Raw genomic sequence first — 12385 nt, 5'->3', positions numbered from 1 at the left:
CGTTTAGTTTTAACGAAAGAGTTTGGGAGATTCTGGTTAGGGGTTGCACCATACATGGAAACAGAGAATTGTTGAATAAGGTAGAGAAGCAACTGGGCAAATTGGATCATCCAGAGTAAACAGATGGTTGTCTTAGTTTGGTTTATAAGGTTGAAAGATGATCATGCTTACAAGGACTTTTGGCATGGTAAAGCTGCTTTTTCGTTGCACAGGAATCACTCATTTCAATAAAGCAGAGATAAGACAGCTGCATCCCTGCAGGAGTCCATGACTGTAGTTGCATCCGAAACTGAATGGAATGTCAAGGGGTCAAGTGGACATGGGAATTATGATGTGCTTGGCACAACCGCACAAAGGAATAGATCACTGTAAACATTTTTCAAGGAATATTGCCGAGTGAACAATGTTCTGCTGTTTTTCTGCCAGTTGAGGGCTGGGGCCAGGGGTGGAGCAACTTTTCTTTTTTGAAAGAAGATTTGCAAGTTTTCTCGAGCTGCTCTCACATCACATGCCAACGGATACAGGAAACAGGAAATTTGTGCCATCTTTCAACTAATATTCTTAAGAATGATGCGTGCATCTCAATATTTTATTCAATGATTTCATTACATGTTACAGCTGTATGTACAGATTCTCAATTTCTCGCATTACAGCAAGAAATATAGTTCTTTTGTTGTGGCACATGAAACAAATTATCACTTTGATTGCAAATTATCATATGGTAGGTCTGGGCCAATTGCATAAATCTTGTTTGAATAAGTGAAGATGTGAGAAAGCTAGTGGCCCTAAAAAATTGTGACAAAGGTACCCTCTGTTGTTCTTAGACAGATTACAGATGATATATTGTAATAGTGTCCTGCAATTTGGCGTGTCAGTTGGCTCAGTAGTCCGGACAGCATTCAGATTGTTGATCACCAAATATTTTTCCAGCAGCATGTGACGTATCACAGTAAAAGGAAGCTCAAATTAAGTGCCAAAACAATTATTTTTTACCCTTCTGAGATAACTACATGTGCATTTTGGAATCTTTTGTACAGTATCCATACAGGATTGGAGTTTGCAAGATAAAATAATGTGGTTTAAGTATATATTCAATACAAAATAATAACTAAATTGCTTAACCAAATACCTTGAATATGTCCACAGATCCAGCTCCAGGATTTTCTGAAGCTAGGGATGAGCAGCTCATAAATTCTTGGAGCTGCAAACAAATCCTACCTATCTTTATGCCCAAGTGGCATGTAAGAATGCTGGACATCCCTCAACATCACATAAACAACATATATTTTCATTCAGTATATAACATTTCTTGCACAAGAATACTTGGCACCATAAAAATAAATATTTTCTGCTCAAAAATTAATTAGGCTAATTGGTTTTTACCTAGAAAAAGACATGTCCAGATGTAATGCTGTAAGCATCTAGGCCCTAGGTATGTTTCGGTGATTAATGACAATCTTTATTGTGACTAATGAGTTTGTGCAGCTTAATGAATCATTATCGCTCATTTGGTCATATGTTAAAGAGGCCCCTCAATTTCATTATTCAAAAAGGCGATCTCGGTATTCAACTCTAATATATAACAAGACTAAGAATCTTTCTAGTCCTAAGTGTCGCAAGGTTGAGAAGGACACTTAGATTAGTATAGGTTTTATAGTTTTGTAGAGGTCGCACTATTAAGAGGGGTTATAAGGCCAAGTAACTTGAGCATGGACATGGTCAATCAAAAATGGATGCACACTATGGTCACTCAGGTTCCTAGAAGTTCAAATAAGTGGTTTTCAACTTATATCTCAAGAATATTTGGATTTCATTCAAGACTCAAATCAGAAAAGGCAAAATCAGAAAAAGTCTATACACCGGTTTAACCGACGCCTCCAATTTTCTATACGTCGGTTAAACGCAGTTATCAGAGTCTGGACAAGTACATTCACCGGTTGAACCGACGTCATTGAAATTGAATACGTCGGTGTAATAGACTCAGAAGCTGAGGCAAGGTCTATACACCAGTTAAACCGACGATGTTTGAAATTAACGTCGGTGCATTAGTCTAGAGAGTTGGTTTTCTCAGGAATTTCAGAAGTTATACTCACCGGTTAAACCGACGATGGATTTGAGTTAACATCGGTGTAGTTGTCCAGAGAATTGGTTTTTCAGTTGATCAGTGGACAACTACACTCACCGGTTAAACCGATGATACGTCGGTTAATCTGTCCAAGTTGTAACGGCTAGTTTTCCAAATGGGTAGTTTACATTCATCGGTTAAACCGACGCTGGCTATTGGAGGATCATCGGATTAACCGACGTTAAGTACTTTTCTGGCAGCTTTTCTCCAACGGCTCTATTCGTGTGAGCTGCCTATATATACCCCTCCAATGGGTCATTTTGAGCTCTCTTGACACCAGACAACATTCATACACTTATACTATTGTTGAGAGCAACCTTGAGCTTCATCTTCCACACATTTGTTCATTCAATCATTCAAGAATCAAGACTAAGGACTTGAGTAGAGAGAAACTTGTGTGCATCTGTTCTTGGTGATCGGTTCTTGCTCAAGTAATAGCCCTAGCTTGTTACTCTTGGTGATTGGCAGCACCTAGGCGATCTTGGTGATTGAAGGTGTTTCTTCCGGAGCTTGCCAAGGATTGTGGGAGCCCGAAGAAGTTTGTACGTGGCTTGAGCTCCACCACGCCGGGATGGTGAACGGAGACTCTTAGTGAGCGCCCACGTCTCGGTGACATGGGAAGTGACAAGACTCTTAGTGAGTGTCACAACGTGGATTAGGGGTGTGTGCCAACACATCGACACCACGGAAAAAAATTCGGTTGTCTCTTGCCATCTCTTTACTTTCAAGCATTTACTTTCATACAATTATTCATATGCTTGACCTTAGAGATCATAACTTAGCTCTACCTTGCTTAGTTCCACATCTTGTTGTATCTTTGATAGCTTGTGTAGTTTGCTTAGTTAGCCGGTTGGTGAATTGAGCCTTACTAGTATTGCATAGGTTAAGGTTGCTTTAATTTGTTTTAGAAATTTGAAAAAGGCCCAATTCACCCCCCCTCTTGGTCCATCGATCCTTACAATTGGTATCAGAGCCTCGTTGCTCATTTGGATCATTAGGCTTCACCGCCTAGAGCTATGGCCAAGATGGGTGGTTCGCCGCCTCACTTCGAGGGCAAGAACTTTGCCTATTGGAAAGTTCGCATGGCCGCATACCTTGATGCCATTGCCCCCGAAGTGTGGTTAGCAACAAAAACCGGGTTCATCGGAACTCCCACCTCGGAACAATTAAAGTGGAATGCAAAGGCTAGAAATGCAATTTTCGAAGCCATTAGTGAGGAAGTCTTTGCTAGAGTAAATGTCATGGACTTGGCAAGTGATATTTGGAAAGAGCTAATTGAAATTCATGAAGGCTCCACAAAAGTTCATGAGCAAAAATATCACTTGTTTAGAGCTAAGTATGATTCCTTTAAGATGCTAGCTCATGAAAATTACAATGATATGTACTCTCGCTTGAATGTCATTGTCAAGGACATTAATGCTCTTGAAGTATCTAAAATTGACAGTGGCTCCATCAACCGCAAGATTCTCATGCTCCTTCCGAAGCCCAAGTACAACATCATCAAAACTATGTTTCAAAAGGAGAATCTTGATACGATGGAGGTGGGAGAGCTTGTGGGCGAAATTCGCGCTCATGAAATGGGGATCCTTGGTATGTCCGAAGAGCCAACTACAAGCAAAACAATCGCTCTCAAAACCAAGGCCATCAAGCACCGCAAGCTCAAGATGATCAAGCAAGAATCAAGCTCAAGCAATGAATAAGAAGATCATCATGAAAGCTCATCCGATGATGAAGAAGATGGAGAACTTGCTCTCATGATGAGAAAGTTCACACGCTTGAGCAACAAGATAAACAAGAAGGGTCACAACTTTGACCCTAAAAGAAGAATGTTTCGGCCAAGGAAAATGTCAAGCACAAAACATGCTACAATTGTGGAGAAAAATGCCACATCTCTCCCGATTGCCCCAAGCCGGACAAGAGAAAGAAGGACAACAAGAGCAAACATCGCCATGACTCAAGCGATGATGATGAAGATGAAAAGAAGAACAAGAAGCTTGGGAAGAAGAAGAGCCATGACAAGAAAACCAAGCTCTTCCCCAAGAAGAAAGGCCACACCAAGAGAAGCTTCTTGGTGGAAAAAACAAGAATGGGTGACCGATGTCTCATCAAGTGAAGATTCAAGTGATGAAGAAGACATCGTCACCATCGCCCTCACCAATGAAGAACCACCGCTACCTCCACCTCCCATGTGCCTCATGGAAAAAGGTAACACAAAGGTATGTGAGGAGGATAGTGATAGTGATAGTAATGATGAGCTTGACCCTTATGAATTTACTAACCTCATCAATGAGTATACATCCGTTATCAAGAGGGAAAAGGGCAAAGTCAAGATTCTTAAGAGCACACATGCTAAGTTAGAGCTTGCCCACTCCGATTTGCTTGGCAAGTACAATGACTTGCTCAAAAAGCACAATGAGTCACTTGTACTTGCTAAGCAAATTGAAGAGAGCCACAAAAAGCTTAAATAAGAGCATAGGGAGTTGGCTCACAAATATCAAAAACTTGAATTTGCCTATGAAGCTATTGACCCAAGTCTTGAGAACTCTTTCAATGAAAATATTGAAAAGGTCAATACTTCTACTTCATGTGATGACCTACTCATTGATGCAAGTGCAACTAATGTTGTGCCCGAGCTTGCTCCTTCTAGGGAAAATGAATTGATAGATCAAGTGGCAAGCCTCAAGAGTAGTGTGGAGAAACTCTCATGAGGAGAATACATCCACAAGATAATTCTCTTCAACAATGCTCGTGACTATGGCAAGAGAGGTCTTGGTTCATTTCCGGAGCCAAATCAAGGCACAACTCCTTCTCCGAAGATCAAAACTAGCTTCATCAAGGAAGTTGGTTCATATTGCCAACATTGCCAAGTCACCGGGCACCACACTAGGGAGTGCACCTTACCATCACGCCCTCTTCCCACTTTACCAAAGAATTACTCATCAATGTTTCAAAATAACAATTTTCTTTTGAGTAAAGTGAAGGGCAAGGTGAATGCCAAATTCATTGGCAAAATCACTAAGGTGTCAAAGAAGAAGCTCCCCAAGCAACTTTGGGTCACAAAAACTCTTGTCACACATGTGCAAGGCCCAAAGCTTGTTTGGGTTCCAAAAACTCAAAAGTGAATTCTCATGTGTGTAGGTGAACTACAAAGCCGGTGGAAAACATTGGGTACTTGATAGCGGTTGCTCTCAACACATGACCGGCAATGATATCATGTTCACCTCTCTTGAAGACCCCGGCGATCATGAACATGTCACCTATGGTGATAACTCAAGGGGGAAAGTCTTAGGCTTGGGTAGAATAACAATTTCTAAAGATTTATCTATTTCTAATGTCTTGTTTGTAGAAGCACTTAGTTTTAATCTTATTTCAATTGCTCAATTATGTGATCTTGGACTAACGTGTACTTTTGACAAGAATGGTGTTGTAGTAACTCTTAAAGAAGACAAGTCATTGGTATTCACGGGGTTTAGGCATGGCAACATTTACTTGGTGGATTTCTCTTCTAAGCAAACAAGCTCCATGACATGCCTCTTCACCAAGTCATCGCTTAGGTGGCTTTGGCATAGAAGAATTGCTCATATTGTCATGAGCAACCTCAAGAAAGCCCACAAGAGAGGGATGATCACCGGCTTGAAGGACGTCACATTTGACAAGAACAAATTATGTAAAGTATGTCAAGCCGGAAAGCAAGTTGCAACACATCATCCCATCAAGACGATGTTGTCTACCTCCAAGCCGCTCGAGCTACTACACATGGATCTCTTTGGTCCAACTACATACAAGAGCATTGGTGGTAACCTCTATTGCCTAGTAATCGTAGATGATTTTTCACGTTATACTTGGGTCATGTTTCTAGGCGATAAGAGTGAAACTCCGGAAGTCATCCAGACATTTGCAAGAAGAGCTCAAAGGGAGTACAACTCCCCAATTGTGAAGATCCGGAGTGACAACGGCACCGAGTTCAAGAATATGAAGATTGAAGAATGGTGCGATGAAGAGGGCATCAAGCATGAGTTCTCTGCCACCTACACGCCTCAACAAAATAGAGTGGTGGAAAGAAAGAACAAGACACTAATCACTCTAGCAAGAGCAATATTGGATGATTATGGCACGTCCGAGAAGTTTTGGGCAGAAGCAATCAATACGGTTTGCCATGCATCCAACCGAGTGTATCCCCACCGACTCCTCAAGAAAACTCCATATGAGCTCATCACCGGGAAGAAACCAAATATATCCTACTTTCGAGTCTTTTGTTGCAAATGCTTCATTTATAAGAAGAAAAGGCTCGGTAAGTTTGAAAGTAGATGTGATGAAGGTTTCTTTCTTGGTTATGCATCAAACTCCAAAGCATATAGAGTATTCAATCAAACCTCCGGGTTAGTTGAAGAAATATGCGATGTGGAGTTTGATGAATCTAATGGCTCCCAAGAGGAGGTTGTTGGCTATGACAATGTAGGTGATGAGGAGATTGATGAAGCCTTGAAGAAGATGTCCATTGGGGATATCAAGCCGGAAGAGGTGCAAGAAGGCAATGATCAAGGGGGAGGATCTTCCTCATCTACACCAAGCACCTCCATGGCACCCCAAGTGGATGAAGATAAAGAAAAAGATGATCACAATCTCAAAAAAGTGTTCCAACACCAACACCCCAAGTCCAAGAACAAGAAGAATAAAATGTTCCACCACAAGTACAAGTCACTCATGATCCACCCCAACAAACATCCACGCATGTACCGCTAGTGAAGCATGGTCGTATCACCAAGGATCATCCAATTGATCAAATCATTGGTAGTCCTTTCAAGGGAGTAAGAACTCGTTCTAAGCATGCTTCATTTTGCGAACATTACTCATTTGTTTCTTGTATTGAACCCACTAGCATAGAGGAAGCGCTTGAGGACTCGAATTGGGTGATGGCCATGCAAGAAGAATTGAACAACTTCACCCGCAATGAAGTTTGGGTCCTCGAAGCTCCTCCGAAAAACAAGAACATCATCGGCACTAAGTGGGTCTTCCGAAACAAGCAAGATGAACATGGGGTGGTGATACGCAACAAAGCAAGACTTGTGGCAAAAGGGTTCTCTCAAGTCAAAGGTTTGGATTTTGGTGAAACTTTTGCTCCGGTCGCAAGACTTGAAAAGTGCATTCCTAAATGGCGTTATTAACGAACTTGTTTATGTTGAGCAACCTCCCGGGTTTAAAGATCCGAGGAATCCTAACCATGTTTATAGGTTGCACAAGGCACTCTATGGGCTCAAACAAGCTCCAAAGGCTTGGTATGAGAGGCTTCGTGACTTCCTAATCATGCAAGGCTTCAAGATCGAGAGGGTGGACACCACATTGTTCACAAAAGACATCAACGGGGATCTTTTCATTTGTCAAATTTATGTTGACGATATTATCTTTGGCTCAACTAATGACTTACTAAGCCATGAGTTTGCTACCATGATGTCTAGGGAATTCGAGATGTCCATGATCGGCGAATTGACCTTCTACCTTGGTTTTCAAGTCAAACAATTGAAGGAAGGGACATTCATTCATCAAGAAAAGTATACTAAAGATATCTTGAAGAAGTTCAAGATGGATGAATGCAAGCCGATCAAGACACCCATGGCAACCAATGGGCATCTCGACTTGGATGTGGACGGTAAACCGGTTGATCAATCCCTCTATCGTTCCATGATAGGGTCTTTGCTTTACCTTACCGCATCTAGGCCCGATATAATGTTTAGTGTGTGCTTGTGTGCCCGCTTTCAAGCAAACCCAAAGGAATCACACCTCTCGGCTGTGAATAAGATCTTTCGGTATCTCAAGCACACCCCAAGCATAGGCTTGTGGTACCCCAAAGGCGCTAACTTAGATCTCTTGGGATACTCGGATTCGGATTTTGCCGGAAGCCGTGTGGATCGCAAGAGTACCTCCGGAGGTTGCCACTTGCTTGGACGTTCTCTAGTTTCTTGGTCGAGTAAGAAGCAAAATTCCGTGGCTTTGTCTACCGTGGAAGCGGAATATATAGCAGCCGGTGCATGTTGTGCCCAAATCCTATATATGAAGCATACCCTTTTGGACTTTGGTGTGAAACTAGATAGGATATCACTCTTTTGTGATAATGAAAGTGCCATAAAAATTGCCAAAAATCTGGTTCAACACTCTCGCACAAAGCACATTGATATTCGCCATCACTTCTTGCGTGATCACGAAGCTAAAGGAGACATATCTCTTCAAGGTGTGAGATCCGAGGAGCAATTGGCGGATATTTTCACAAAACCATTAGACGAGAGTACTTTTGTTAGGCTAAGGAATGAGCTTAATGTATTAGATGCGGCAAACGTCATGTAAGTTGCCATGTCATATAGAAAAATGCATACATATAGGACACTTGTCTAACCATGGTAAGATAGTGATGAGCAAGGGTTCAACTAGAGGTGGTGGTCCACTTGTTTTCCTCTAGGCTTGTAGAAAGGCTCATCATGAAGAAGCTTCATGTGGGTTCAAACTTGACAAGTAGAACTTAAATTCTTGTTATGCATTTCTTGTCATATAGATGTGCACCTCATGTTTACTATTCTTTCGCATGTGGTTTTAGCTTGCACCATCATTGCATGCGTAAGGGTCACAAAGGAGATCACTTGATGAAAATGAGACTTGTTTCATATGCAAGATCTTAATTCATGAAAAGTGAAAAGAGCAAAGTGTTAGGTACGTTATTGCCTAGTGAGTCATGTCATGATGAGTTTGAAGCTCTCTATCTTCAATATTCCTATGACAAGGCTCATACATTTTATTTGACGCTTTGTCTCGCTTTGCGGCTTTTCCTCTTGTTTGAAAAGAAAAACTACTAAGCTAGTGTGCTATCCTAAGTATTTTGAGGGGTAAAGTCGCCTATGCAAGTCCATTAACTTGAGTTTAGTTGTTTTTTATAAATTTATTGGACTTAGCATAGAAGAGTGAGCTGAGTGAAGGTTTTTCGGGTTCACCGGTTAAACCGACGCTTAAAGGATCAACATCATCGGTTTAACCGGCGTTACTAGTTTCTGTCTCAGCTCAGTCAAAACCAGGCGTTCAACCGGCGTATACAATTATCACATCATCGGATCAACCGGTGAACGTAATGAAGTTCGGACCTAGCAATCAACCGGTGATGGCAGTGTTCAACCAGCGAGTTCAAAATGCATATCGTCGGTTTAACCGGCGTTCAGATGGGTTTCTGCTGGAGTCTCGGGTGAACTGAACCGATGCAATCAACCGGCGTTCTAAACCTAAGCATCGGTTTAACCGGCGTTAAGGAAAAACGCGGGGCCCACTTGTCATATATGTCTCTTGCGCGCGCCGCCGGGTTCTCTTCCTCCTCTGTTTCTCCCGTTTCCTCCCGACTCGAGCCGCCGCCGCTCGCCCACACTCACGCCGCCGCCCGCTCCACGCGCCGCCTGCACGCCGCCGGCCAAAGCCGCCGCCATGCGCAGCCTGTGCCACCGCCGCTCGCGCGCCGCCCGCGTTTGCTGCTGCCGCTCGCGCTCCGCCCGCGTTTGCTGCTCGCCGCCGCCACTGCCACTCCGCGCCACCGCCACTGCTACTCCACGCCACCGCCACGATCAGAGCCGTCGCTTCTGCACCACGCGCCACCCACGCAGCAGCACCCGACACGTCGCAGCCACAGCACACTCTCGCTCAGTGCTCGCGAGGTGTTCGATCTTTTGCCTAATCGAGATGGGTCACGAGAAGAGGAAGGGGAAGGACGTTGACCAAGGCCAGGTGTACTGCTCCAGAACTTGACCAAGGCCAATGCGGCGAAGGTCAAGAGGCTCAGGTGGAGTGTAGCAGAGGAGGACTGGTTCCCCGTGACCCGTGACAGCAGGGTCGACCGTAGGTTCTGGACACTTCTTCAGGCCAGCTTCTACGAGACCTACCAGAGGCGAGGGCATAGGATCTTCCCACACAGAGTGCTAGACTGGGTCTCTCTGAGGACAGCCACTGGGGGAGCAGACGTCAGAGAGCACTTTGCACACTTCAGAGGTCTGCCCAGGCTACTTCAGATGGAGCAGAACAGATATATTGAGGACTGGGTCAGAGTGTTCTATGCCACAGCCTGGATAGCTCCCGAGCGCAGAGCCGTGCACTTCGTGTTTGGAGGCCAGGTCTTTGGTTTGTCCAGGGCGACGATTGCAGGGATCCTTGGAGTCGACTTGGTCGATGTCTCCCTGCACGAGAGAGTATACGGAGACAAAGATCCACCGCGCAGAGCGATGATTAGCGGGATTGCACCTTCTCACGAGGCGATCTCTCAGTGCTTCCACCAGCCATTTCCAGCCTCATATGCCAAAGTTCCCAGCCTGCTGACCCCAGAGGCGTACACAGTTCACATGGCCCTCCGGAGGACTTTGTTGCCGAGGAGTGGCTACCCAGAGGGGTTTACAGGTCTGCAGCAGCTGCTACTTCTACACATACTCACTCACGAGCCTTTTGACATTGTTGACTTCATTTTGGCTGAGATCGAGGATGTGATCACTGATGGGATGGGTGTTGTATGTCAGTTTCCTTATGCTCACTGGATCAGTTATATATGCTCTATGATCGTGCCAGCTGAGTCACCCGTCAGTGCATACCGTCAGGATGAGGCTCCCAGGTTCCCGGTCTATTGTCCCACTGCACCACAGGACAAGAGGAGGGGCAGACAGGCAGACAGACTGCTATGGCACGACTGTCACCTGAGGTGCAGGCCCGAGTGGCACAGGAGGACGAGGCACTGCTAACTGCCGAGGCACAGCTTCCCGGAGGAGATGATGAGATTCACTGGTCTGAGCTTGAGTCAGACTCCTCCGAGGATGACGAGTACTTTCCTGCAGCACCAACTAGTCACGACCACGAGGCAGGAGGGTCCAGAGAGCCAGCTCCCTCGTTACCCGCAGCTGCTACAGTCACAGAGTCCCAGGTGACTCAGCCGTCCGAGCTTACCTCTCTCCTTCAGTAGCTTGTCACTCAGCAGAGAGAGGATCGGATAGCACAGGAGGAGGCCAGGAGAGCCCATGAGGCTCAGCTTGCAGCCATTCAGAGAGAGGCTGCCCGAGAGCGTGCTGCAGCCGAGGAGCGTTTTGTCGGGCTCCTTGACCGAGTTTCACAGAGGACAGACACTTAGTTCCAGCAGATGCAGCAGGGCATGATGGCGATGTTCGGGATGATCACACAGCTTTACACTCACACCGGACTCGCCCCGCAGCAGCCTGGACTTCAGGGTGTTGGAGCACCTCAGCTTGCAGTCACTCCAGCTCCAGCCCCTACTGCAGCCCTAGCAACTTCGGCTACACCGGAGACCACGTTCTCGATGTCCGCACTCCTTGGGTCTGCCGGTCGTCCGCTCTTCTCACCACTGCCAACGACTACACTCTTCCAGGACTCACCGTCGGCAGTTCAGTCAGTCGCCCTCCCCGTCGTACCACAGACACTACCTTCATGGGGAGGAGGAGAGGTGTCTATACTTCAGCAGTCGACACAACCGGCAGGTTCAGCAGTCACGACTTCAGATATTGATACTTCTTCTGCTGACCCGGTTACCACTTCTACGGACCCTCTCCCAGACAGTGCTAGCACGAGAGCCTCCACGACAGCTACACCCCCAGTCAGCTCAGACCAGCAGCTCCCGTCCGCCACCGAGGGCTCTCCGTCCAACGATGACGACGACGACGACCCGGACCGCTTCCTCGCCATACCACGATAGCCGGATCAGTAGCTCGCCTTTTTGGTGCTTTGATGCCAAAGGGGGAGAGAGTTAGGGGGAGTTGGAGTCAGGGGGAGGGTAGAGATAGAGAGAGCTCGTAGTTACAGGTCTTTGATGTTTTATATCTCATTTGATGTTAGTTCATGGATATGTACATTTGACTCTTGAGTATGCTGTGCTTTGAGACATATCTATGGATTCCGTTTGAGCTGTTGAGGTCCTTGGTTCTCTTTCGAGTTTGCTTGAGTTTCTCCTGTATTATCTTTCTCGCTCTCTCGTTATTATTTATGTTTGTGTTGTCATCAATCACCAAAAAGGGGGAGATTGTAAGCATCTAGGCCCTAGGTATGTTTCGGTGATTAATGATAACCTTTATTGTGACTAATGAGTTTGTGCAGCTTAATGAATCATTATCGTTCATTTGGTCATATGTTAAAGAGGCCCCTCAATTTCATTATTCAAAAAGGCGATCTCGGTATTCAACTCTAATATATAACAAGACTAAGGATCTTTCTAGTCCTAAGTGTCGCAAGGTTGAGAAGGACACT

Source organism: Panicum virgatum, chromosome 9N (assembly GCF_016808335.1).
Source record: "Panicum virgatum strain AP13 chromosome 9N, P.virgatum_v5, whole genome shotgun sequence".
Taxonomy (NCBI): Eukaryota; Viridiplantae; Streptophyta; class Magnoliopsida; order Poales; family Poaceae; genus Panicum; species Panicum virgatum.
The sequence above is the reverse complement of the archived record's forward strand: the minus strand, read 5'-3'. Positions refer to the sequence as shown.